This window comes from Leopardus geoffroyi, chromosome C2, assembly GCF_018350155.1.
Source record: "Leopardus geoffroyi isolate Oge1 chromosome C2, O.geoffroyi_Oge1_pat1.0, whole genome shotgun sequence".
Lineage (NCBI taxonomy): Eukaryota > Metazoa > Chordata > Mammalia > Carnivora > Felidae > Leopardus > Leopardus geoffroyi.
In genome coordinates, this window is record NC_059333.1 from 61252210 (window position 1) to 61279146 (window position 26937).

The window sequence follows — 26937 nt, forward strand, 5'->3', positions numbered from 1 at the left end:
TCTTGATTTGTCTTTATGTGATGGCTCTGGGCTGCAATGCCATTATGTTTGGGATTTCAATGTGATTTTTGTTCTTATATTAATTTCTAGATCTCATATCCTTCCAGATGCCAAAGAAACATAGTACTACCCTGGAATAATGTCAAGTTATGCTCATTTTAGGGGGCTTCCCCCCAGCATGGGCAACCAATAGCTGATTCATACTTTCGTTACATCACAATTAGATTATAGGAGTGCTCTTTAGTGTGCCCTCTGCACGTCTCTTGCAACTCATTTGTAGATAGTCCAGAAGCTAGCAGCTGGACTTCGTTTTTGTTCCAGCAGTCACCATTTTATGTTTCTCCAATTCACTGAGAGTTTCACTATTGACAAGTCAACCCCAAATTCCAAAAGGCACTTAAATTTAGTGGGTTAAATCAGAGAGAAAATATTACCATTACCTTCCCATAGATTCATGTCACTTGACTACACTTTGCCAGGCATTCCGTACATATCAAAAGGGTGTAATGATACTATTCGCTCATAAAAGACTCATGAAAATACTTAGCAAAAGTAAGTGGCTGCAAAACACTTTTTAAAATCAAAGCGCTGTAGATTCTTTTTAATCTTGCATAGAACTCTGGTTCAATTTTTGAGCCTTTCCAAGTCCTCATAATTCTGTGGTATTCATAATAAAGCCGGCAGATGGTTTAGTCTCTGAACATATGCTTTAAATGCCCCCTTTGCTATTCCAAAATAATGGACCAAATTGTGCCCTCAAATAGTCACAAGAAACTTTAAGGAGGAAATATGAGGACAGAAGGTTATCCAGTGGGAATTAAACCTTAAAAATACACATTTTCTAAACTTTCTTATGAGCTCTATTCTACATACAAAGACAAACGATACTTTTTAATAAAGTAAGATATAGTAAGGAAAAATCCAACACAATATTGCATGGTTCAAGGAATAGATTAGAAGGTAAAATACAAGTTTCTTATATTTATATTTTAAATTTCTCATTCTCTAAAACTTTTTGAGTCATCTGATCTAATTTCTGGGTGATTGCCAGATTTTCCATTTTTATTATTATTCCCACTATTATTACTATCATGTAGATGTTGTATCATTAAAGCACTTTGCAATTATTAATTAGTTAATTTAGTTTAAATTATGTTTATGTCTTTGTTTTAAATCCATGTTATTCGTAGTTATTATAACCCTAAAATGCTGTTTCACCAGCCAATTATTCTCATTTCAAAAACAGCTTGTTGTCAATGAAAGCAAATTTTCTAGGTTTTCACAGAATATAGAATTTACCCTCAGTGGATATACATATTTTGATAATGCTGTTCATATAAACTAGCTATACTTAGCAGAGTATCTCTGTTTCTTACTGCCTACATTTTATACGTGGAATGAGCCTTTATTTCTATACTTATATTTTGATACATTTAAATTTGGTTTTGAAATAGCCTCTAAACTAGTCTCACTTATTTCACAACGTCTACAAAACGTCTACAAAACTACTAACGTGACCAACATTTCAGATAAAAAGAGCACACAATTGATAATAAGGACACTTTTGTTATTACAGAAGCCTGACGTTTAAGTAACTATTCTAGAACTGTAATGTCCCTTTCGAAATTCTGAACAAGGACTAGCCTGGTGCAAATGCACAACTGAGTTTACTTCAAAAAATAAATGCAATCGTTGTATCCAAATATGTTTGGGACACTGTTAAAACAGGTCATAATTAAATGTTGAGAATAACTAAAGAGCCCTAACTCAGGAGATAATTTTATACAGGTATCCACAAATACCGGAGCAAAGTTTATAACTATTATTGGGGCAAAATATTAACACATATCCTTCTGCTGATAAAGACATAAAGTAACTCTAAGAAAACAGTCTCTCTCGTTTCTCTAACTTTCACCGTAAATGCAGCACTGAAACTAAATTCTCAGTCAACTTAGAAATACACCGAGCAGTATTCCAATAAACAACAAATTGATGTTAAAAGCCCACCAGATTAAAAATTCCCCCCATCTCTCCCTTGCTTCCCCTTGTTCTTTCACTTTCCATGCACACACAATCACACTTACCTGCACAAGTCTGAAACATCAGTCTATGTATTTTTTTTGAAATGTACTCTGTACCGATGCATTTTTCTGTGTTTCTTTCTAACCCTCGGGAATGTTAAGAATTTAGGAAGAGAGCCACAGCTTAAGAGAGCAATTATTTGCCAGTAAATACTCAATTTGCTTGTCCTGTGATTTTTCTTCTAACTTGCATATTCAATAATCCGTCCCTGACTGCGTCACGAGCACAAAAAGTCTTTTCTCCAAAGGAGAACACTTTCGCCAATCAACCTTCAGCCATGCCAGGGCACAGCTCGTCAGGGTGATTTGTTAGCTTTAATTAATAATTCCTCACGCTGGCCATTTTAACAAATAACACAGTGAGACTAGGACGCTAGATGGCTATGATTCAGGCCGATAAAACTACAGTGAAAGGGGGTGGGAGGGGTGTGGGGGGGAAATTCAGACGCCGTTTATAAACACCTCTAATCATACTCTTTCAGTTTACAATATAGAGGACATCTCAGCTGAATTACCACGTTATGTCCACCAATTTGTATTCAGATGGGAGCCATATGTTCCTCCACTTTATCTGCTAAGGCCTCCTCGGTGCCAATGCATTTTGGGCAGACAACATTTACAAAAGAGGTCTCTAGCCTCCAGATTGCAAAAGTTTACTGCAGGGTGAAGTTGAGAAATCAGACATATAAGGCACTTCTCAGTGAGCCTGCGTAACAGTCTAGAAACACAGAGGTAAGAGTTACGAGTGTCAGATACTCTCTTATTCTGCTGTCTGACACTGGGCATTTCACTTAGTCTTTTTAAAAGAAATCTCATACCTCATCCTCAAAACAGTGAATAATAATGGCTGATTTGTTCATGCATTCCACATTTATTGAATCCCAACTATATGCCAAGCACTGTATTAAATGCTGAGAGTTTTTTATGCAAGTAAGACTTTTCTAGTGAACTGACACAACCCTTGTTTTTTTTCCCCCACATACAGATAATATGCTTGAACAAAGCCACCAAACAGTATGCAAATAAAAAAGATTTGTAACACTGTCTCTGTGGTTCCATCAAGTAATCAGTACTTGATAGCACACCTGAGTCCACGTGCAAAAGAGACGCTCAGACTAAAAGCAAAGAATATGGAAAGGTAATTTTTTTCCCCCAAAGATTAGAAAATTTCCCCCAACGTGACTAGAACACTCAGAAACATATCAATCTCTTCATAAGCAAGTTAAAACATTCATAAGCAGTTGAAAAACATGCAAAGACATAGGAAATTTTATTCGTGACCCTAATCTAATGTGTGTGTATGTGTGTCATTGCAAGTTCATTAATTTATTGGATGCATATTTATTGAACACCACTTTATGCTAGGAACAACTAAGTAGTAATACTGGATATCTAGATATTAAAAAAATAATAATAACACAGGCTTTGTCTTCAAGAAACTTACAATTTAGTCACTAGACTCTAAAAGAAAAAATACATAGCTAATGTGAAAACAGAATAATACAATATAGCGAGAGCAGTGATACAAATATGCATAAAAGTAGGAAACAGAGCTCCTAGAAGTAATATATGGACTTTTCCTAATGGAAGAGTGGGAATATCACTGGTAGGAAGAATATTCTAGGGAGAGGCAAACCTTTGAACCCTTTCTAAAACTCTTACTAGAATTAGATGACCAGTTCGAAACTGTGGTATTTAAAGCATGGTAATTTCAGATCCATAACAGCAAACATTTCAGGATTTAAAAATAAATTAACAAAGGAAAAAAAGCTCCTGCAAACTATAATATCTTGACGTCATCAGATAAGTATGCAGCATCTCCAGGACTGGGACAAACAGTGACAATATATGTCTTTCTTACTTTTAATGTGTTACTTTCAGTGAGTTTCCGTTGGGTCAGACAAGTAGGAAGCATTCGTGACACACACTGCCTTTTTGTTTTGTCCAGGCCATTTATCTTCTTTTACTGTACATACTTGGACAGCTTCTGTTTTCATTGTACCATAAGATAAATCATATCTACATGACTATTAAAGAGAGGGGAAAATCTATATCCACTTGGTGGTCACACATACAACTCTAGTCACAAAAGGCAGGCCATACTGTACTAAGGATAAAAATCTTGAGGAAAAGAAATGATACTCCCAACTCCCCAAAAAGGCTCTTTCAGAATCAATAGGTGCTTCTGCAAATTGTGTACGATTCTTAATGACATTGAACATTTTGTTTTATATTAAATTCAAAATGTGAGGCAGTAGCCAGAATACTGCATTTGCCAAAGATCAGTAACACATAGTCAGTTTAAAGAACTGATACCATGTATTCATCCATTCAATAGATATTTTTTGAGCTTCTAGAACTTTGGATATATTATCTTATTTAACCTTCACAATGATATTATGAAGTAGGTCCTAGTACCATCTACGTTTAACAGATTATGAAACTCACAGGTAGCGAATCTGGATGTGCCCTGTGTGGATTCATTCTAAATATGAGACCAGTGTCACCAATACCCACCGAAGATCAGTTCCATCACTTTATAGTTACATAGTCACACATGTGTTTATGTTATGATTTTTATTCTAGCAAAATTAAGGTGGGTTTAGGTTAATTTGAGAATTAAACTAAACTGTAACTACTGAGAGGCATGTCTCACAAAATAAGACTGGAAAGTAGTGTTTAGGGTATCAACAAGCTAGTAGGCTGCACTGAGAGATTAACTGACAACAAGCTCGAATGTTTTAGGTGATAAAAACTAGCACCAAAAGCCATATGCCACGACAGCCCCCTTCACCCTTGTTAAAACTCCATAGACTTGTAGAAGATAATGCAGAAACTTCTCCACTTTTAGAAGCAGAATGAGTGAGTGATTTTAAAAGAGGAGAAGAGGACTTTAAGTCAGAATGGCTTACATTTTAATCCTAGCTTGGCCACTTACTAGCTTTGTGTCCTCCGTCAAATGAAGTAGGTTGTCTGGGGCTCCGTTTTCTCATCTCTAAAACGGTGTCTTGGGAAAATTAAAGGACATGGTGTACATAAGGTGCACCATATAGAAACTAGGTCCTAAAAGGTGCACAATACATGGCATTTTAAGTATCCAAAGTTAAAGCTTATCAGATACAACTTAGACATACTATTTCTGGACTAAGCCTGCCTTAGACAATAAATGTAAATAAGTCTTAGCTAATGCAAATTGGAGTTGGTAATCTGGCAGAATATCCTTTGAGAATGTTTATAATATAGCCAAATGGTTGTGTTTAAGAAAACAGCTGACAGACAAAATAGAAAACATGGGAATTTAGCAGTTAATAATAGAAAAAAATTCCTACGTTTCCAAGTGAATAATACAATAAATATTACATCTTATTTAATGGAGATGGGAAAGCTTCTTAGGGATTCACTGGGGAAGCCACTCCTCAGCACAATCACACGCTCTCCTCAGATAACCCGACGTTGCTAACTTAACCAACCACCAGCCAACAACCAGTGTTCTCCAACTCCAGGCACTCTGATGCCCTCTCCACATACTTTCTTCTCTTTTGGACCTTGATTAAGTTCGGTCATCTCCAGTTTCTGACTATTGGAGCAAATATTATTGTTATGTTCCACACACATTTATTGATGGTGATAAAGCTGGTTCTAGGTGAAATGCGGTATTTCTTCATGGAGGAGTCATTGGAGGGGCTTCACACAGGCTCGTCTCATTTACTTGAAAATGTACGTAAAGTTTCTCCTTTGGGTATTTCTTTGGGATAAAGGACTTGCTAGATCCTGCATAATTGGTCCTTACCCTATGGCCTCTGGCCGAGATCAGGTTTGTATGGGAAAACTAGCAGATGAGTTAGTGAGCATAGGGAATGCCTGCACCATACTCACCTGGGCAGCCAGAGCTTTCTAGAATCTGCTCGTTTCTCAGCTGGAAATCCTAACTGATAGGGAGTTAAAGTATAGAAGATTACTTCATGTGCTCTTTCCCTAGACTGGTAACAATGACTTTAGTGGTAACAATGACAATGAATTTTGGCCTGGTTGGTTCCCTCCTTCTTTATTAACTGCTTGAGTCTTCGGCCTTATAAAGGGAAATTTAATCTTTTTGTTGAAAATGACGACAAGCAGAAGTTATTACAGAAACATTTCAAAGTAGATGCTATTTGTATAAACTTTTCCCAAATAAATCCCATATACTTAATACTTTACAAATGTATACATTTTTGCATATGTATATAAATACCAAATTCTTAAATGTTTTACAAAGTGACAATTAGATAATGAAGGAGGGGGAAGATGATTTACTTTCAGTTTCAAATTGAAATTTCTGTCTAAACAAAGAATTTTAGAATTCTAACATTCTGAAACTGTTAAATGTTGATCAATATATTTGGCTTACTAAGTTGAGGTTAAAAACCTTAAAGTTTTTCAAAAGTTTCTAGTGCCTGGAGGCATTGCTTCCTCAACAAAAATCTCCAACCTTCACAAATGTGAAAATTGGGATTCCCTGAAGGAGAAAAATGTTTCTTGTCAGAAAACTAGTCATGGCTAGTTCAGAGTGAAGGAGTCTGAGATCTTATCAGCTTTCCTGTGACCTTGCTATGTGATTTGCTAAAAGCCATTTAATATCCTCCTATGTCTCAATTTTCTGTCTTCTTATCTATATTGCCTGAATGACATTAAGAGTACAATGTGGATCCAATATTTTGATCATCCCATAGAGCATGAGCTAAAACCCTAAATTTCATAATATCTGAATGATACTACCAGTATCAAATCGGCAGACACTTAACACCCTGCGCAATCTTAAACAACATATTTAGCATCTCAGTGTCTCTACTTTTTCAGCCATAAAATGGGTAGTCATGTTTACATTGTCCATCAAACAGTGTCTTGAAATGGAGGAATGGTCTCATAATCTATTAAAACTTTCAGCAAAAATTTCATACAATGTCTACATTTTGACCAATATCGTCAAGCCACAAAAGTGATTTTCAAATATAGTACAGAATTTATTTCAAAATACTGAGGCATACAATGAAGTAAATGTTTCCAGATACTTATGAAACAAGCCTATGAAAAGATAGGGAGGAACCCTTTTATTTGTGTGGCCACATTTTATGGTAGATCCAAGACCCCAGGAATGAGAAAACAGAATCAAGGAAAGCGATTTTTAGCAGACTGGTGAATGATATAGAAAATAAAATGTATTCACTGATGGGTTGGCAGAAATGTTATACATGTGCTTGGAGAACCAGAACTGTTTAAGCAGCTTTTCCTACTTGGCAGAGCTGTGTTCCTGAAGTGTCCCCTTACAACCCCCTCCCACCTCTCATTTTTTGTCCTACAGTGCCAGGTGGGTGCAGTGATGACCAAAGGGAGGGGTAAGACAGAGTCACTCACTGTGGCAGGACCCACTCCAAGGATCAAAGAGCCGATCTTACTATGCCTGCCAAAACCGGAGCTTGCCGTAGAGGGTAGCTCAATGGCATGGTACCTTGGGAACCCCAGGGGCCGCTCCCGGTAGGTCTGCACCTGGGGGTGCGGGACGACTACCTGAATGTGCACATTTCCTTACCCACTCACGGCGTTTGATTTCAACACGATGCTGTGCTAGTAACACGTTTATTGAACGTTCTCAGTAGGACAGATCCTATACACATCACAAAAAAGCATAATTTCTTTCTAGTCAGATTTCACACCTTATAGGATTCTAAGGAGAACTCGGATTCTCCTACATTAATGGGTAAAGTCTTGGGCAACTAGTAGTCAAAATAATTCAACTTCCAATATTTTTATCACCTATATATTAAAATTTTTTAAAATGTTTATTTATTTTTGAGAGAGAGAGAGATATAGAACACGAGTAGGAGAAGGGAAGAGAGGAGAGACACAGAATCTGAGGCAGGCTCCAGGCTCTGAGCTGTCAGCAGAGAGCCTGACGCAGGGCTCAAACTCACAGACTGTGAGATCATGAGCTGAGCCAAAGTCATACACTTAACCGACTGAGCCCCTCAGGTACCCCTATCAGCTATATTTCTTTAGTTTACATATGTATCAGGAGAAAATTATACATTCATACCTCAGTTATTCAGCAAGCCCATATTCACTGATAGGCCTGTCTCCATTTAACATGGTAGAGAACCCAGAAAAGGAAAATAGAGCCCTTGAAAAACTTCAAAAGATGTTATAAAATATACATTGTTGCCCAAATTCCTCTTTACACATCAGTGAGACTTTAATTTAGAACCAATACATTCTTTAATACACAGTAACAATTCTTGGGACTCTCCATTCATGTTCAATGGGAAAATGGGACACTTCCAGAAGAAAGCACAATGGTAACTATAAGCAATAACTATAAGCAAATATAATAACTATAAGGAAACAGAGAGAGGAGGGGAGGGATAAAGTATCCAAGGCTGAGAGCTATGTACACCTTGCAAACATGTTTATAATTGAGTCTCTCAAAAATCAATGTGATAGAGCTTGACACACAAAAAATAATGTTCCTAACTGTCATGGGTTGAATTGTGTCCCTTCAAAATCACTATGTTGAAGTTATAATCCCCAATACCTTAGAATGTGAACTTATTTGGAAACAGGGTCATTACAGATGTAATTAGTTAAGATGAGGTCATATGGGAGAAGGGTAGTCTCCTAATTCAATATGACTGATGTCCTTATAAAAAGGGGGGATTTGGATATAGACACACACAAAGGGAGAACACTATAAGAAGATAAAGGCAGAAATCAGGGAGATGCTTCTACACACCAAAGAAAACCAAAGATTGCCAGCAAACCATCAGAAGTTCGGTGTGAGGCACTGGACAGATTCTCTCTCCCAGCCCTCAGAAGGAACCAACCCTGCTGACAGCTTCATCTTGGTCTTTCAGCCACCACGACTCAGACACAATACAGTTCTGTTGTTTGAGACACCCAGTTTGTGGTATTTTATTTTAGCAGCCCTAGGGAACTAGTACAATGATGATGATTGAGGAATCGTGATGTAAATATTAAACCATGCTCAGAACACTTTGTTTAAGAAGATTGAAAAATAGAAGATTGACGGCAAAGAGAAATGTTATTAATATGCTTTAAATAAATAAATCACTTAATGTTTGAGTGGCATCTAGAGACTAATATACATGGAACATACAGTTTTTAACTTTTGCTAATTCAATAAAATGTTGCCACCTTCACTAAAAAGACAAAGCAACGTGCAGTCCATAGAAGACACCAAAGAAAGACTCCCCAGCCTCTAATGAGCATTTCTACTAGCCAGGTTGATAAATACTAACTTATTTTTTTTTTATTCATTTAAAATACATAGCTTAATGAGGGTGGGATGGTTACCACAAGAAGTTATCAGTACAGAAGAGGCCGCCTACATAGAAGGGAACTATTAAGAAATGGAATTTGAGTTTAGATTGAAATTAACAAGTATTCATGCAGATAAGAAGCTACACACATTTCTAAGTATGGGGAAAAATGGGGGAAAATAAGGAAACTGAGGCGAAGGAAAAGTGGAAACAATCGTAAAGAAAATATGAAAGAAGGCTAGCTGGTATTGAGACTAAAACAATCTAAAATGGGCACAGAAAATGATAAAAAGTCCTGCAGGTGGTAACAAAGACAAGAGATAGTAGTAATCCTGTATTCTGAACAGGAAGAAAGTTAAAAACATCTAGTCCAAGAATTAAGCTTTCTTTAACACTAGTGCTCTGAATGCTTTTGTGTGAATAAGAAAGACTGTACCTTGATTTTTCTTTAAAAGGATTCAGTTGTGGAATGGAAACTTTTTTTTTTTTCTTTAAGCATAAACTAAGCAGTTATGGCAGGTAGGTCAAGGAAGAAATAAAATACTTCATGGACAGGAAGCTATAACTTTCTACAGTGTTCCCTGGAGAAGTTACAAAAAATAAAAATAAAAATAAAAAATAAACAAGGATAAAATAGGACCATAAAGTTTGTTTGTTGTGTTAAATAGCTTTAAAATCCTACCTCTGCTAATTGTTCTTAACATTTTATTCAGCCAATTATCAACTTAATCTGGGAAAGAAAAATCAACTTGACTTTTTGACAGCCAAGTCAATCCAACTGGAAAATTCAAATCCTACAAGAACAGGGTACAGGGAAAACTCTGCACAGCAACATTTTCAACTGCCAACAGAAATCCATAATAACAATCATCTTTTTCTTTCTTTCCCAAGCTCATTCTCTCTATAAAAAAAATTAATGATGGTACAGAGATGTTGGATGAAATGAAAAAGTGAAGAGAGCTATTCACTCTTTATGGTAATAGAAAGTTGTTACTCAGGATGGTCAAAACTGTAATCTTTTTCTTTTCTTCATAGAAGCTGGAGCTGTCCCTATCTACATCTGAAAAATAAGTCAATTATATCATTAAATAGAAGAATTACGGTTTAATTTCATCTATTTTCTATGTTAAACAATTCACACATCAATTTAATTATTTGTTTTATTTTATTTTTTCCATTGGGGGAAATTTTAAGCTTAGGTAATTACGTTCAAATAGGGAATGAAAATGTTGAAAAGGAAGGTGAGGGATATTTTTTATGTGGATATTACCTTTTCTTTCTACTGATTTCTGAATGCTTTCTGCTACAGAAATGCCTTTTGGAGAGATTCACTACTTCTGGTGGATATGAAAGAATGCTCTCCCAACTGAGATGATAGTAAAATGAATAAATTCACATCAATGGGAAAATAAATGAGAAGGGGATGAGGAAAGGGATAATGTTATAGCATTAAAAAAAAATATTTTTGGTCCTTACTCAAAGTAGTTCTTACTCAAACTTTCTCCTCTGAAGAGAAGTAATTGAAAAGAGAAAGGGGAAGGAAGGAAGGAAGGAAGGAAGGAAGGAAGGAAGGAAGGAAGGAGGGAAAGTAGTGGGGGAGGGAAGGAGGAATGAAGGGAGGGAAAATGATTGAGTGATTGAGCATAAAAGCAAGAAAGTAATAAAGTGGAAAAGAAGGAAAGAAAGAGAGAAAGTCACTAATAGAGGTACTCTCTCATCCTTTCTTAGAGGCTGGCCCTCTAAACTTCCTTCCTCACTACCTACATGATCCAAATGTTTGAGACACAACTGGAATAGTTGAAAAGGCAGCGGAGGATGGAAATTTCTCCTTTCAAGTAATGTTCACTTAGGTACAGAATTTGAAATGCACTGGGTCCAAGTTTTTAAGCTCATGTGCCCTTTTGAGAATAAAAAAGTTATGATCCTCTCCAAAGGAGAAAGAAAGGACATATTTACAAATGCATATAAAGTATACATAAACATATTCATATACATACTTATAAAGTACATTTGCATACATTTTCAAAGGGTTCATATAAATTCTGAACTGATCCCTGCACTCCAATCATCCATTACTTCAATGTAAAGATCTATTAGCTCTAGAATCAGGACCAAGCCAAAATAAATAGGTGAGGATAGGGACATGGAGAAATGGGAAATAAAATGAACCAAACCAACCAACGAACACATCCATAAAAAAGATGTCCCTTGTCCCCAAGTCAACTTTTAAGCTTTTGATTGTTTTCATTATTTTTGGAACTTAGAACAGAGAAAATTATGACTTCAGTAATGGATTATTTAACAAAAATAAAGATAAAGATAGAGAAACATCTATAATGTTATAGTGATTCTGTATATTTTTAATCACTAATTTTACATTCCTCCTGTTAATTGCCTTTGGTAATGCACTGACATGTAATACTGTTCTGATTTTGAATATTAGCTCTAACATATACAATAGCATTGAAAACCAGTGCTACTTAATATTGGGAATAGCAACTCATCAGACACATAAGAAATGACATGAAGAAGACCTGGTAATGAAAATGAAAAAAAAAAAAAAAGGAATAATAAACTAATTTTAACATTTTAATTAGACTGTACATATTTGAAGACAAAGACCATGCCATAACTGTAATAGTGAGGATTGTTTACATTTGTTTAAAACATAATAATTTTCATAGTATTTCATAATCTTTAAATGCCTTAGGGTATCTTTAACTCATCTGACTTGAGTACCAACACTGGAAAGTAAATAGGAGAGTTATCTTTATCTTATAAGTGAGGAAACTGAGGTTACAAATGATTAAATGACATGTTTAATATCATATATGTAACATGTGGCAAAGCAAAGACTTACAACCCCAGTATTTGGATTTTTCTGCTGTCCTATATTTCACTCAAGATATGTTCATTACACATAACTTACGTGTTAGGAACTTAATGTCGCCTTACTTTGAAAATGAGGAAAATGCTTTATACCCTCAAATGAGTTCATATCCATGACATTTGTGTCCCACACCAGGATTTGGTGGATGCAGTAGAGTGAAACAGAAAGTATATTAGCTGTTTTAGAGGTGCAGGTAGATATATTTAAATGTATATTGAATATATTATGGAAAGTCTCTACAACTGACATGTGTATGTGTGCGTCCATGCATATGTGTGTGGAAACTAATGTGTATTTATTTATTCATCCTATTACAAAACAATACTATCAAGTTAAACTTGCACTTCATTATTATTAATCTTGCATTCAGTGGTGGCACATATTTGACAAACAATTTATACATCTTTCTTACATCCTAGAATTCAGAACCCACCTGCAGCAAAACTGTGAAGTGTAGATGAACCTTATCTCCAGTTACTCTCCCTTATCTCCCTTGACCTTGTTTCCTTTTGATCTTTTTAGCCCATCCTTCAACCTTACCAAAAGATTTATTTCTGGTCCCTTTTCCCTGGGATGCTAGAACCTTCCTCTTTAATTCCAGCTATAAACTGGGGTCCTTATTCAACTTGGATTCCTACTACTGTGTCCTTAGCCCAACCTGCCAACCCCTGAATTGAAATGCTGCCATCTATCTGACTAATTTCACTTTGCCTTGTGCCATGCCTACACTTACCAGAGCACACATTCTTAGATACCAGGGAGAGACTTGATATTTTCCTATTTCATGGCAAGTTATAACTGCATGTATCCCAGCCCTCCAGGTAAATCATCTTTACTAATATTTCAGCAACCCCATTTCTGGTTCACTCAATCTTGACTTCTTTTGGCTACCCTTTCCCAGCTGGACTACCACTATGGTTCTACCATAAAAAGTAGTGCTGATGAATAAAAGAGTGCTGATGAATAAAACCTGGACCATAAGCCAAAAAACCTCCAGTCTAGCTCAGGTCCTAATGATCAGCTTGGTTTCCTGTGCTCTCATTATTCTATGTATCAGGTGAGAAAAAAAAAAAAAAACTTTAACCAAATTCAATGAGATATATAAGGATCAATGTTTGTTAGGAGAAAATGTACTGACAGATTTTGTAAGTATTCATATTGAGTCTTTTCTTCTACTTCTAGATCAAAAAAGAATACTCAGAATAATCTAGAAATATATAATAGAGGTGATCTATTCCTCTAGAATTCATCTATAGTAGGCTAAATAATTGCACCCCAAAAGTGCCCATGCTCTAATATCCAGAACCTCCAGAACATGGAAAAATGTTATGCTACATGGAAAAGGGACTGTGTAGATATAATTAAGATCGTGGAACTTAAAATAGGGATAATATCCTAGGTAATCCAGATGAGTCCAATCTAATTACCTTACAAGCAGAGAATATTTTTTCTGGCTGGAACTTGAAAAAAAAAAGATGAGGTAAAGGGGAAGTCAGAGAGATTCCAAGTGTGATAATGATTTGAGGCACTCTTGCTGGCACTGAGATGCAGGGACCTGTGTGCAAAAGGCTAAGAATGTCCTCCTCAGGTCATAAAGAGATGGGCACCATAGTTCCACTACCACAAGGAATGGAATAAGCTTGGAAGCAGATTCTTCCTAGAGCTTCCAGTTAAGAAACCAGCCATCTGACACCTAATTTTCATCTTGTGAAAACTGGAGGAGAGAAATCTGTTGAGCCAACCCAAAAATATGATCCACAGAACTATGAAATAATAAATTTGTGGTGTTATCAGCTGCTAAATTCGTGGTCATTTGTTATAGAGGCAAAAGACAAGTAATATACCATTCCAATTCTATGGCCAATAGATATAATAGTTTAAAATTATATGGTGAAGAGCTGGAACAGGAGCCACTATGATGAACATAGTAGGTTCTTGGTATACTACAAACACATTTTTTTCCCTTGATTTTCTTTTTTATAGTCATATCCCTAGAGAAAGTGAAATGACACAGGACTGAAAGACAAACATCATAAAACTGTCTATCTGCTTAGTGCAGTGTCCTCACCAAGAAGCTTCACAAATATGCTTTTTCCTCACAGGCAAGAATACTATCCTACTAATGTAACATTACTCACACCAATTAAATTCCCTGTCCTGAAAAAGAAAAAGAAAAATCTCAGAATAGTCACAGGTTTATAAAGACATGATGATAATGGTCATTTAAGAGACACTTAAAAGAAGGTAAAGGAAATCCAAGCAAACATACCTAAAATTCAAAGATCATATGTATACTAGGGTGTGCTGTATGAGTTGTCTTAAAACTGTATCTTTAAAGGAAATTATTTTCTAACCTACAATTATGTATTTTTATATGGCATCACCAGAGCTATTTTTCAAAGTAACTTCCAAAATTAATTTTCTTTCTTATTCACATTTTTATACAGCCAGATTCTGGCTTCAACAGAATATAACAATATTGGAAGAAAGGCAATAACTTCCAATGATCTTTTTAAGCATGGAAGGTTTAGAACTTGACTTTGGAAGATTTACTCAAGTTCATAACCTAAAACTCTTTGAGGTATAACAACAACATGCTGAAAATGGATACTTTTGTAATCAACTAGAAATGATTCTCATGGTAAAGGGTAAATTCTCAGCAGGTTGTACATATCCTACTTTATAATTATATCACAGTATGAAATAATACCAAAGAAAATAGGAGGAAATACAAATACAGTGATTAAAAATTCTTGTTGAAACAGGATAAATGCAGTTAATTGTTTTTTCTGTAGAGACAGAAAATACACTAAAAATTACTAATGACACACTGTGCAGCTTTTCTTTTGTATTCCATGAGGCCATAACAGGAAGTATAGTTCTACTATACTTGATATAGCCTTGATATGGCCTGGTTAAGAGCAGTGCAGAATGGAGAAGGCCACTGGAGAAAAAGACACTCACCTTTCTCCTCTTGTGAACACTATGTTCTGCTTCCTACAGACCTCTGAAAACTTATTTAAAAACTTTGGTCATTTTACCGGAAAATATCATAATTTTGAGGGACTTTGAGCCTCACACACAGCAAATTAATACCCATTTTATGTCTGTCCCAATTTAGTATTTCTAAAGGGAATGGATAATAAATCCTGCCAACTCTCTCTCTCTCTCTCTCTCTTTTTAGGGCTATTCAGATACTAAATAAACCAGGAACATTTTAAAATCCAATCTCACAAAAATCTGCTTTGCTTAACCTTCTCTCCTTCTTTAAAAAATAAGAAAGGCATGATGTTCTTTTTTTTTGTTAATTAATTCACTTTAGACAATTCCTTAAATTTTCATTTTAATAAATTTTTGTGTGGGTGCATTAATTACTTTCAAAGACGCTTTACAACTGTTACCTATTAAAAGCCTTTGTTAGTGAATAAAAAAAAAGGAAAAAACTTCCAGCATGCCCCCTCCCTTCTCCATTCTGAGCAGGTCCTTGCTATCAACTGCTGGAGTATGCTCGCTTTGCACCTAGAGCTATAATTATTTTGCTTTAATTTTACAAAACCTTTTGTTCCATTCCCACGAGCCCACCTGATCCTTATATTACACTCGCTCTATTAAAACACTCATGCAGAACAAAGCATGGCTGTACTGATTCATAAGTAACTTTTTTTTCTCAGTAAAATGCCACTGGCTAGGGTTTGGGACATAGTCCTGGGCTTCACCCTCCTCTGCCAGTTTTCATGCATTAGAGCAAAAAAATATGTTGTTTCAGAGTGCCGTATTCTTCCCCAACATCCTTTTTTTGCCCTGCTGGTTTTTTGTGTGTGTTTTAAAAAATATTTTGTTATACTTCATTTTACTCTGCAGCAAAATAAGTGATACAGTGTTGAGGGTTTCTTTCATTCATATGGTTAAATTCTTTTCAAAATCACTTGCATTGCCTTCTTTAATTTTCCTTCTCTCTCCTTACTCCACCCCTTTTCCTTGAGATCTTGCAACACATGTGGGCTTTTGGCAGAAAAAAATTGCAGTGACTCATCAAGAGAATTGTTTGTTTGCTCTGAGGAGCACCCTGAGGACCCTCTGGGCTGCACACGGAGCCCTTTGATCCTAGGAAATTTATTTCTTCCAGATGTTTTCCCCATAGCCACCTTTCTGCAATGTCCCTCTTCATTATGTAGCATAAGAATAAACACTCAAGACCCATTGCTACAGCACACAGTTTTCCTGAATGGAGTGTGACAGGGAATTGACATTTGATTGAGCTGTTGGGATGTCCTTGCCTTAGGCAAAATGATGGAGGAAGGTTAACACTGAGGAAGGCAGAACTGGGTCTCTTCAGGCAAGTGTCCTTAGGATTAATATGGAAATTGTGTGAATCAGGCCAAAGAAAATATACAAATCTGCACACCACTGCTCATGGACCTAGTCTTATCCAATCCTATAAAGTATTAATACTTGGATCTATCATATTACTTGTCCAATTGTTCCATCTAAAGTCTAAAGTATGGGTGGCCAGGAAAGTAAAGTCTTTGGATACCTCTTGTACTTTCTTGGTCTGGCTAAGGATGCTGGTAGAAATGAGAAGGGAGACAAAGCAGGAGATGGAAAGTAGGCACACAAGATGATGTGCACTCCCCCACCCAATGGTACCCACATACTCTCGCTGAAACCTATGACTGTTAACCTTATATAGAAAAATAGAACTTTGCAGATGTAATCAAGGATTTTGCGATGGGGAAATTATCTAGATGGGCCCTAAATGCAATCACACGTAACCTTATAAGAGGGAGACTTCACACCGACACAAGAAGACAAGTCAAGATGACCGTGGAAGCAGAGACTGAAGGGATGCAGCCACAAGCCAAGAAATGATGGCAGTCACCAGAAGCTAAAAAAGACAAGGTTATGCATTTTCCTTACAGCCTCCAGAAGAAATGCATCTTGATTTCAGCCCAGCAATACTAAGTTTGGACTTCTGGTCCAGAATTTCAGAGAATATATTTCTGATGTTTTAAGTCACCAACTTTGTAAGTAATTTGTTAAAGTAGCCATGAACAAACTAATACAGAGGGTAACTTTAAGACCCCACTATTGGGCACATTCCTGAAATCACCAAAGGTCCAAGGAGGAGTGGAAAATAGGATCCCAAGACTTTATGTCAAAATTCTTTATGGAGATACTAGACTTCTTTTTTTTTTTAAGTTTATTTATCTATTTTTGAGAGAGACAGTGAGCATAAGTGGGGGAGAGCAGAGAGAGAGAGAGGGAGAAACAGAATCAACAGCAGGCTCCAGGCTTTGAGCTGTCAGCACAGAGCCTGATGTGGGGCTTGAACTCACGAACAGCGAGGTCATGACCTGAGCCAAAGTCAGATACTTAACCAACTGAGTCATCCACACATCCTGGAGATGCTAGACTTCTTAAGAGAATTTTTGATCTACAGCAAGTCATGAGTGAAAATAAATAGGGCAAAGAGAGTACATGAGGGCATTTAACAGGTTGTATGGATTCTGAATGCAAATACTCTTTCTAATACAAATTTGCATATTTTATGAAGAAGGACAAGTCTATCATACTTTCCCTTTAAAATAAATGTTTATATATAATGTATTACTAGTCATTTTTTCTCCATAAATCATCAGTAGAGTGAATTTTAGTGACCATTGATTTGGCATGCTTATATGATATTTGGTGCATATACACTATGCTATAAAAGGTAAAGATCCTCCGCCAGCACTTGAGGTAACTTTCCTTTAGTTATTCAAAAGACAACAGATTTTTGAGGATTAACCAAAAGATAAACCAAAATTCCTGATACCTAAACTCAGAATTTTTAAATACACGTATTAAAACAATAACTGAAGTCTAGAAAAGCCCAAGAACAAAATGATTATTGTGTGACCAAATCACCCAGCTTATTACTTTCTCCAGCTCATGATAAAAAATCTATAGCAGCTGCATCATTAAAAAGGACCAAGGAAGACTCCTCAATTCCTGTAATTCTTTTCAGCTATTGGGCTTTTCAACAACCAAACTATTAATCTTCATAATCAACATGACATGATCTGTAGACTAGGTCACTGATATAGATGAAGAAATAAAGTTCTGGAGGGCCAAAAGAGATTCTAGATCAATCAGAAAATCAGAAGAGCTGAGAAAATTAGGTAGAAATGCGACTCTATTCTCCAGTACCTTTGAAAAGCAAATAGAGATTGAGTTCTCCTTTTGAGGATAACACTCCAAAGACAGAACATGTAAAAGATGGTTATTTTTTGCTATTTTCATATTGTTACCACAGAACATTCATTTGACAGTGGGTTTAAAACCAGAAAGAACTCTATTTTTTAACAAAATAAGCAAATGATAATCTGATGATTAATACAACTATTGCACTGAAGAAATATATCCCAAGACATTCAAACTACCAGGAGGCAAAAAAACAACACACACACACAAAACCCCAAAAACAAACAAACAAACAAACAAACAACAAACACATACATTTGGGGGAAGCATGAATAATGAGAATCCCAATATATTGTGTTTTTCCATTTCCTACCACTACTAGCTGTGTCCTGACCCGAGGCAGTTCAAGGTCTCAGGACTTCAATGTTTCACTATCTGGAATGGAGAGCAATCAATATAAATTCTACCTTCATACTCCCATGTCTCATTGTTTTATTTGCTTTAACACTATGTACACCTTATCTTCGGAAGAACAGAATGCATATCTTTGCTTTGAGTGTGGTGCAGGTTTTCATAGTACCATATAATTACAGATACTCTTCACTCACTTATTAACCCTTCCAACAACCCAGAAGGCAGTTGTTAACATTCTCATTTATCAGCATCCTACCTATTTCTATAAGCTCCTAAAGAGCAGGGAATGTTTTCTTTTTAACTAGCTCCCCTTAGCTCTACAACATCTGGTAAATTCTTATGGAATAACTGCTATCATATAACCCAAGGTACAGGAGAATGGGTAGCCAGGATCAATGGGGATTGGCCCATTTGACTTTGCAAACTTTATAATAAAATACTGAGCGCTGAAGAGATGAAACACGTAAGGATTTTTTAAAATCCTAATACAAAAGTACCTTAACTCCCTTAGCATTTATTATAATACTGAAAGCTAATAATCTACACTGCTCCATAACAAATATACTGTGTCATAACAAATATAGGAGAATGAGTTTAGTGTGATGCAGTTTGCTACAGTAGGGAAGTGGTTGAGATGAATAGGGCTTTAAAAATCAAGAGTCAAGGACATTTGGGAAGATATAAGATGTACTTGGGTACCTTTTAAAAGGATAAGGACTTGTCTCTAGCATTTTAGTCATCATGTTCTTGGGACCTGAATTAATCAAACTCCCAAGGTATCGGTTACTTAGTATAAATTTTCCAATAAACACCCCCTTGATTATGCACTTAGATCTTCAAATTGGGTAGATTTATACAGCCCCTTTTACATAGGCAAATTATGCACACACACAAAAAAGTAAAGCTAATATTTTTTTTCTTTGAAGCTGTTTAGTGAATTTTAAAAAATCCATAATGAATAAAATTAGACTTTAAATTCTGGGTAAAAATGTTCTACATCAGTGACTGTCATAATGTGTCTTGGTTATAGATTACTATATTTTTTTCTTAATAAAATGAGATCATCATCAAATATACAGATAGATCAGTCTTCCCATAGGGAACTTTAAGATCATCTAATCCAATGCCTCATTTTACAGATGAAGAAACAATATGTGAGTGTTTTAATAAAGCCTACTTGAGGATTTGTGTTGAGACAAAATGGCTGTTACATGAAGACAGAAGCAGAAAAAGACTTAACAGGAGAAGGTTAATGAAGGAGAGAGGAAAAAGAAAAGAGAAGGGATTTTTCATGGAGTAGGGCACTAAGCAGAGATTCATTCTCTAATGTGTATCCAGTTCTTTGCCAGAGACTGGTTTAAATATTACAAAGATGGTAGCATCCATTTTTTAAAGAATTGCTTAGATTATTAACATATAAACAGTTTAAACAGGTTTATCCCTCGAGAATCACATGACTTGTCAAAAATAAACAAGCAGGATCTATATTTCTAACATGATCACTGTCAACTCATTATACTGCGTATCACCACTCACTTCCCCAGCACATGCAAATTGAAGGGAAACACAATGACCATGGTTAAAATTTATTTTAAAATAAATATTAACCCATAACCAGAGAAAATGTGAATACTTTTTAGTGTTGTATAACGATAAATTTTAATTTGGCTACTTGCTACTAAGGAGAATGTAAACTTGTTAAAAGTGAAAACTCTGGAATCAGACTTCCTGAGACTGAAGTTTGGCTTTATCATCTACTTGACCTTGAGCAAATTTCCTCCTCTGTGCCTCAGTTTTCTCACCAGTAAAATTAGAATAACAATGGCAACTACTAAAAGAGCTGTAGTGAGGATGGAATCATAGATCTTTACATATAAATATCTTAGAACAGGGACTGGCACATACTAATTACTCAATAAATAGCTGTTACTAATAATGCACACAAGGCTGTTAAACATTTTCAGGGGGTAAGAGTATTCTCATTAATGAGACTTGCTTAAGTATTCTGTGTTTCAATGTGTTGTCTAACTTAATTTATGCCAATATTCCATTTCAGTATGAATAATGAAATAGTATGAGGAAAAGCCTCAGTTTAGTTTGCTTAGATGTGTTTGAGACAGGGATTATCATCCTTTTGAAAGGAATAAGCTAAAAGGCTCCACTCAGTTCTGGCTTAAAGCAACCGAGAGGTGATTCTTAAAAAGCAAAAGGAGAAAATGAGGGAGCAGGGGAGGTTTAGCAGGATGCACATATCCTCTGATGTTGTGGGAGCATGAGAGAACACTCTCAGAGGCAAGTGAAGGTGCTGACTCTCTGGCAAGCAAATGCCCCACTTATAGGACCCCATAGTATCTTATGCATGTCTCAAAGCAATTAACCTTCTACTGTGTAATTAGCTGTTTACATTTTTTTCTTTGATTATACAGTGATCTACTTGACAAAAATCGTTCCATTCATTTATGTTCAATAGTTGCTTAGTAAAATATTAACTGAATGAATGACTTAACGAGTTACTTGACTAGTTAATACTACAATAGGGGAGGCTAGTTAGCAGTCCCCAAAAGGAGAGGTAAGGCTCTCACAGGTACTCCTCAATGGAGGGAAGTGTTGAGGCAGAAATGACAGCTGTTATGGATCTCTGACCTCTGTGCTGGAGACAAATGCTTTCAGTAAGAATAAAATACACTTGAAGTTATGGAGCGCCTGGGTGGTTCAGTTGAGCATCTGGCTTCGGCTCATGTCATGATCTCGAAGTCTGTGGCTTCAAGCCCCATGTTGGGCTCTGTGCTGACAGCTCAGAGCCTGAGGCCTGCTTCGGATTCTGTGTTTCCCTCTCTCTGCCCCTTCCTTGCTCACACCCTGTCTATCTCTCTCTCTCTCTCTCTCTCTCTCTCTCTCTCTGTCTCAAAAGTAAATAAACATTAAAAATATATATATTTGAAGTTTAAAGTTCTATTAAGTTTTATAAGGTTTTTTTTGTTTTTGTTGTTTTTTTTTACCATAGCTTTCTTTTTTAAAAATTTCACAAATATTTGGGGTACCTGGGTGGCTCAGTTGGTTAAATGTCCGACTCTTGATGTCACTTCAGGTCATGATCTCACAGTTTCATGGATTGAGCCCCATGTTGGGCTCTCTGCTGACAGCACAGACCCTGCTTGGGAGTTCTCTCTCTTCCTCTCTCTCTGACCATCCCCTGCTCGTGCTCTCTCTCTCAAAATAAATAAATAAACTTAAAAAGTTTTTCACAAATATTTGAGCATCTACTACGTGGCACTTTACAACAGGCAGAGGAACTACGTGCAACACGGGGTACAAATATAATCAGACCAACAAACCATGGCAAATATCTAAAAGTAAATTTAATAAGAGTCCCAGATAATGTGCTGTAGTACATCAGAGAATAAGTAACTACTGATAGCTGGTAGGATCAAGATAATTTTAGTAGAGGGGGCAGTATTTGAACTCAGTCTTAATTATAATAATTAATCTAAATCTATGAAAATAGAGCATTGTACACTTAATCTGGAAACCAAATGATGCAGAGATACACATGAAAATATCTGTGAATGAATGACATAAACATCAAAGGTGTGCCCAAGTCAAAGTACCAATATATATGAAAATCTGGCTATTAGTTGATGCATACATCTCTGTAATGGCAATCAGTCTGATAAAAAAAATAATAACAATGCCCCTTAGAAGAGTCATACATTGATGAATACATGCATTCATTCTTTCAATCTTATGTGAGGACCTATGGTCTATCAGGTTTTGAACTGTGCTGAGTACATTGGATATTGTGGTTAAGACCAAAGTAGATTCTGCCCAAGAAGTAGATTCAGATAATTAAATTAATAATTACAATATGATACATGCTATGTTAGGTGAACAACTGGATATTCTGGGAAAACATACTGTAAGCTATTTATACTTTAACTCATTCCAGAAATATGGCAGCACTATATTTGGGCAAATATAAAGTGCTAGTGGTTTTTACTGACCTTGGATTTCTTCTGATTTGGTCTTGCTTATGTAGAGTAGATTGCCATATGTGGGTCTTACACACACTGTTTGGTATTCAAAATCTTGTCTTTGAACTACCTACCTAATTATGGATACATCAAGTACAAATACATTTGTTTTCTTAATTTCTTTAAGACTAAATATGGCAGCATTTTTCCTACCTCAGTGTTTCTTTTTCCTGTTAAAGTATATCTTTTATTATAAATGACAGCAACCTCAAGAAGATGACGGTGACGATGTGTGAAACAGAAAAAAAAATATGCTCTCCTTGTGAGATTGTATCTACAGGCCCATGAAAAGTAACATCTTGTTTGGACTGGTAAATTGAACGAACAACACAGGAGTCAGAGGAAGCAATTATAGGCAATGCCAATTCTTATCATTTTAATAAGTGAAGGTTTCAGTTGGTCTTTTTTTGTGTGTGCTTCTTTAAATTCAAGCTATAGCCTATATCTTATAACAAATATTCCACACACACACACTCCTGCCCCACACAAAAAGTGTCATCCACAAAGTGCATCCTGCCTTAGAAACCAAAACTCTAGAATTATTAAAGCAGACAACATGTGGTCCTCCTTCATTTCAACCTTAGGGAGGAAGAAAACTGCCTTTTTTTTTTCCTTTGCATGAAAAAATATACTTAACTAGAGCTGCCACAGGCTAAGGGACTAACAGGGTAAAACACTAAATGATCCAATACATAGGGCATTTATCTCACTGGATTTCATCTAGTTCAGCATCATGGCTCTGTAGTCTAAGCAGTAGATGAAAAGCTTCAATAAGCTGGGCAAATAATGTTTTATGTGAATAGCATAGAAAAAAAATGAATAGAAACACAACACTTCACCACAGCACAGAATACAATTAAATATGATTATTAAAAAAAAAAAAAAAGAAAAGAACAACAGCAGCCAACCCTCTGCCCCATCACTGAAAGAAATGTGATCAGTTCAAGTAGTCTTAAATACGGTGAAAATGTTCTTAGGACAAGCAGGATGAGAGAACAGAAAAGTCTCACTCTCATCTGCTGGACTCAGGGCAGTGTGCTGTGTCGCTACCATTTAACTGCTCTGTGTTTAAGTTTTCCCAACAATCCTATCAATTATGTATGCATGTTTGTGTTTTATAAGTTCATAATTTTTTAGATTAATTCGTGGAGCTGTGTTAAAGGATGAACAAATCATGCTGCAGGAATGAGAATGTGAGTAAATGCCAATTCTTCCCCAGATAGGAGATGGAATACCTTCAGTCCTAGGATAAGAAAATGAAAGACAGGATCAGATGTGGACTAGTCCCTTCTCTTAAGGATCTCGAACTAATTAAATACATTGACGCTAATTGTCACAATAACAATTATTGAGCAATAGCTATGTGCAAGGCACTATTGCAATCATTTCACATACATTTTCTCATGTAATGATCACAACACAATATTACAGATAAGGAAACGGAGGCAAAGAGAAGTTAAGTAACTTGCTGAAGATCCACATGCTAGTAAAAGGTGGAGTTAGGAAACAAACCAGACATTCCAGAGCCCATACAATTTTAGAATATTCTGACCCAAAGAGTTGAAAGGGGTCTAACCAATACCTTGGGAACATTATTCAGCTTTTCTGGACTTTAGGTTCTTCATCTAGAACAGGGTTGGGCAAACATTTTCTATAAAGAACCAGATCATAAATATTTTAGGCTTTGTGGGTCGTTGTTGGTATTGTTGTTATTACTATTATTACTGAAACTCCTATGGTTAGTCATATGAATTTCCCAAAAAGCTTCTAGACTCATTGTCAGCTTTCATAGGAAGTAATAAAAACAGATGGCTTCCAGCATACACAGAATCTTTTCAACACACACCAAAAGAAGTAGAGATTTTGCCCTTACTTAGAGCAAAAATATCAAGAACTTACTGTCTCACATTCATTTATACTCAACTGCCTGTTTTCAAAAAAACATTAAAAAGTCAATCTCAGATTTGAGGTCAAATATCACATGATTTGTCAATCACTGAAGGCATAATTGAGCACTTCTGTAATATTAAAAGTAATAAAATTAACAATTCTGAAACTTGGAGTAAGTTTCTGGTATCTGGTTCCTGATTGAGTCAAAGATCTATTAAATGGTGCCATTATGCAAATGTTTTGATGGTCCTAAATAAGATTGGCCCTGGCAAAATTCAATTTTATATTTACTCCAAATACTACATTTTATTTTTCCCAGGTAAAAATGAATCAACAAATCAATTAATGCTATTTTGTATATACTTCCTAATGATTCTTCCAAGGCAATAGTTTTTAATTTTACAGGGGCTTTTTATTTGAAACTATTAAAAACTCTCCCTCCTCCATAAACATACATAAGATAAAGTTTTAAAGAATTACAAACATTCCCACCACTTAAAATAAATTTTAACAAGAAGTAAAAGAATCTTCCTCCATACCTTCAATCTTTCTCAGTTACCACCCAAGATAACCAGTTTGGAGTACACTCTTCCCATATCTTTCAGGCAGTTGTATTTCATTCTGTACAAGGTAAGATGAGAATTACCTACACTAACCTACAACTTCCTATTTAAGCTTAAAACATGTAATGCATATGTCATCACAGCAGTATGTATGGATCTATTTTATGCTTTGTAATAGTTTGATATAGTCTAATATAACAATGTTTTAAGCCATTTATCTTTTTTTTAAATGTCTATTTTGAGAGAGGGAGTGAGAGGGAAGCTGGGAAGGGGAAGAGAGAGAGAGAGAAAGAGAACCCCAAGCAGACTCCGTGATGTCAGTGCAGAGCCCCATGAGGGGCTCCATCTCACCAAGCGTGAGATCATGACCTGAGGTGAAATCAAGAGTCAGTCGCTTAAATGACTGAGCCACTCAGGCGCTCAAAGCCATTTATCTTTTTGATGGAAATCTAGTATGTTTTGAAATGTTTGCTATTATGAATAAAGCTGCAATGAAAATTGTTGTAATAGGGGCACCTGGGTGGGTCAGTCAGTTAAGTGTCTGACTTCAGCTCAGGTCATGATCTCATAGTTTGTGAGTTCAAGTCCCACATCAGGCTGTGTGTTGACAGCTCAGAGCCTGGAGCCTGCTTCGGATGGATTCTGTGTCTCCCTCTCTCTCTGTTCCTTCCCTGCTCATGTTCTCTCTCTCTCTCTCTCTCTCTCTCTCTCTCTCTCTCTCTCTCTCAAAAATAAATAAATAAATAAATAAATAAATAAATATTAAAATATTGTTGTAATGTATGTGCATGTATGGAACCACAAGTACCACAAGTGGATTACTGGATCTTAAGATACATTCATTTGAGAAACTTGTTTTTGAAGGTAGATTCTTGAAACATTTAAAATACCAAGTAATTTTGTTAATTAAATAATGACCATTATTTAGTACCTAACATTCTAGGCAGTGTGGCATGACCTTTAAATGCATTAATACATTTCAACATATGAAGTTTATTATATATGGAAACTCTACTGACCAAATCCTGATCACACTTTGGAGTTGGACTGCACCTCTACAAGCAATGAGGGATCAGTGAAAGTTTCTGAGTAGAAGAAAGGCCCACTTTCCTCACTCAGAATAAATCATTTCCAGGAAGGAAAGAGATCCTAGTAGCTGGAGGAGACATTAAATAATATCTAGTGAGCTTGGGACTAGACAATAAAGAACAATCCTTGCAAAGAGCTAACAGGAAAAAGGCTTAACATGGAGCCAACTTCTGTATCCAAACTAAGGCAAAATGGCAGCATTAGCAGGAGAAACACATCTCCCCTCAAGTATTATCTGTCAGACAGACGATGGCAACATGCTGGGAGCAATAGCAGATTAAGAACATGCTGAGCCATCCTGCCTATTATATCCAATGGCCTCCAGACAGCTACTATTAATTGAAGAAGGCAGGGATAGGGAGAGCAAAAGGCCCTTTAAAAAATAAACACAGAGATTTCAGGCTTAAAAAGTATGCCTAGTTGGGGGCACCTAGTCGGTTAAGCGTCGGACTCTTAATTTTGGCTCAGGTCACCATCTGAGATCAC

General features: G+C 36.1%; 1 protein-coding gene across 39 annotated transcripts in view; it reads right to left on the reverse strand.

Moving 5' to 3' along the window:
• ZBTB20 (zinc finger and BTB domain containing 20) overlaps positions 1 to 26937 on the reverse strand; it is a 770914-nt gene that overhangs the window by 421054 nt on the left and 322923 nt on the right. For 6 of the 39 annotated variants that reach the window (XM_045436917.1, XM_045436897.1, XM_045436907.1 and 3 more), the window contains exon 1: positions 2085 to 3754. The exons of the other annotated variants lie outside the window; for them this stretch is intronic. The gene's annotated coding sequence lies outside the window, so the exon portion shown is untranslated. Of the gene's footprint in view, positions 1 to 2084; positions 3755 to 26937 lie in introns of those variants that run through there. 39 annotated transcript variants of the gene reach the window in all.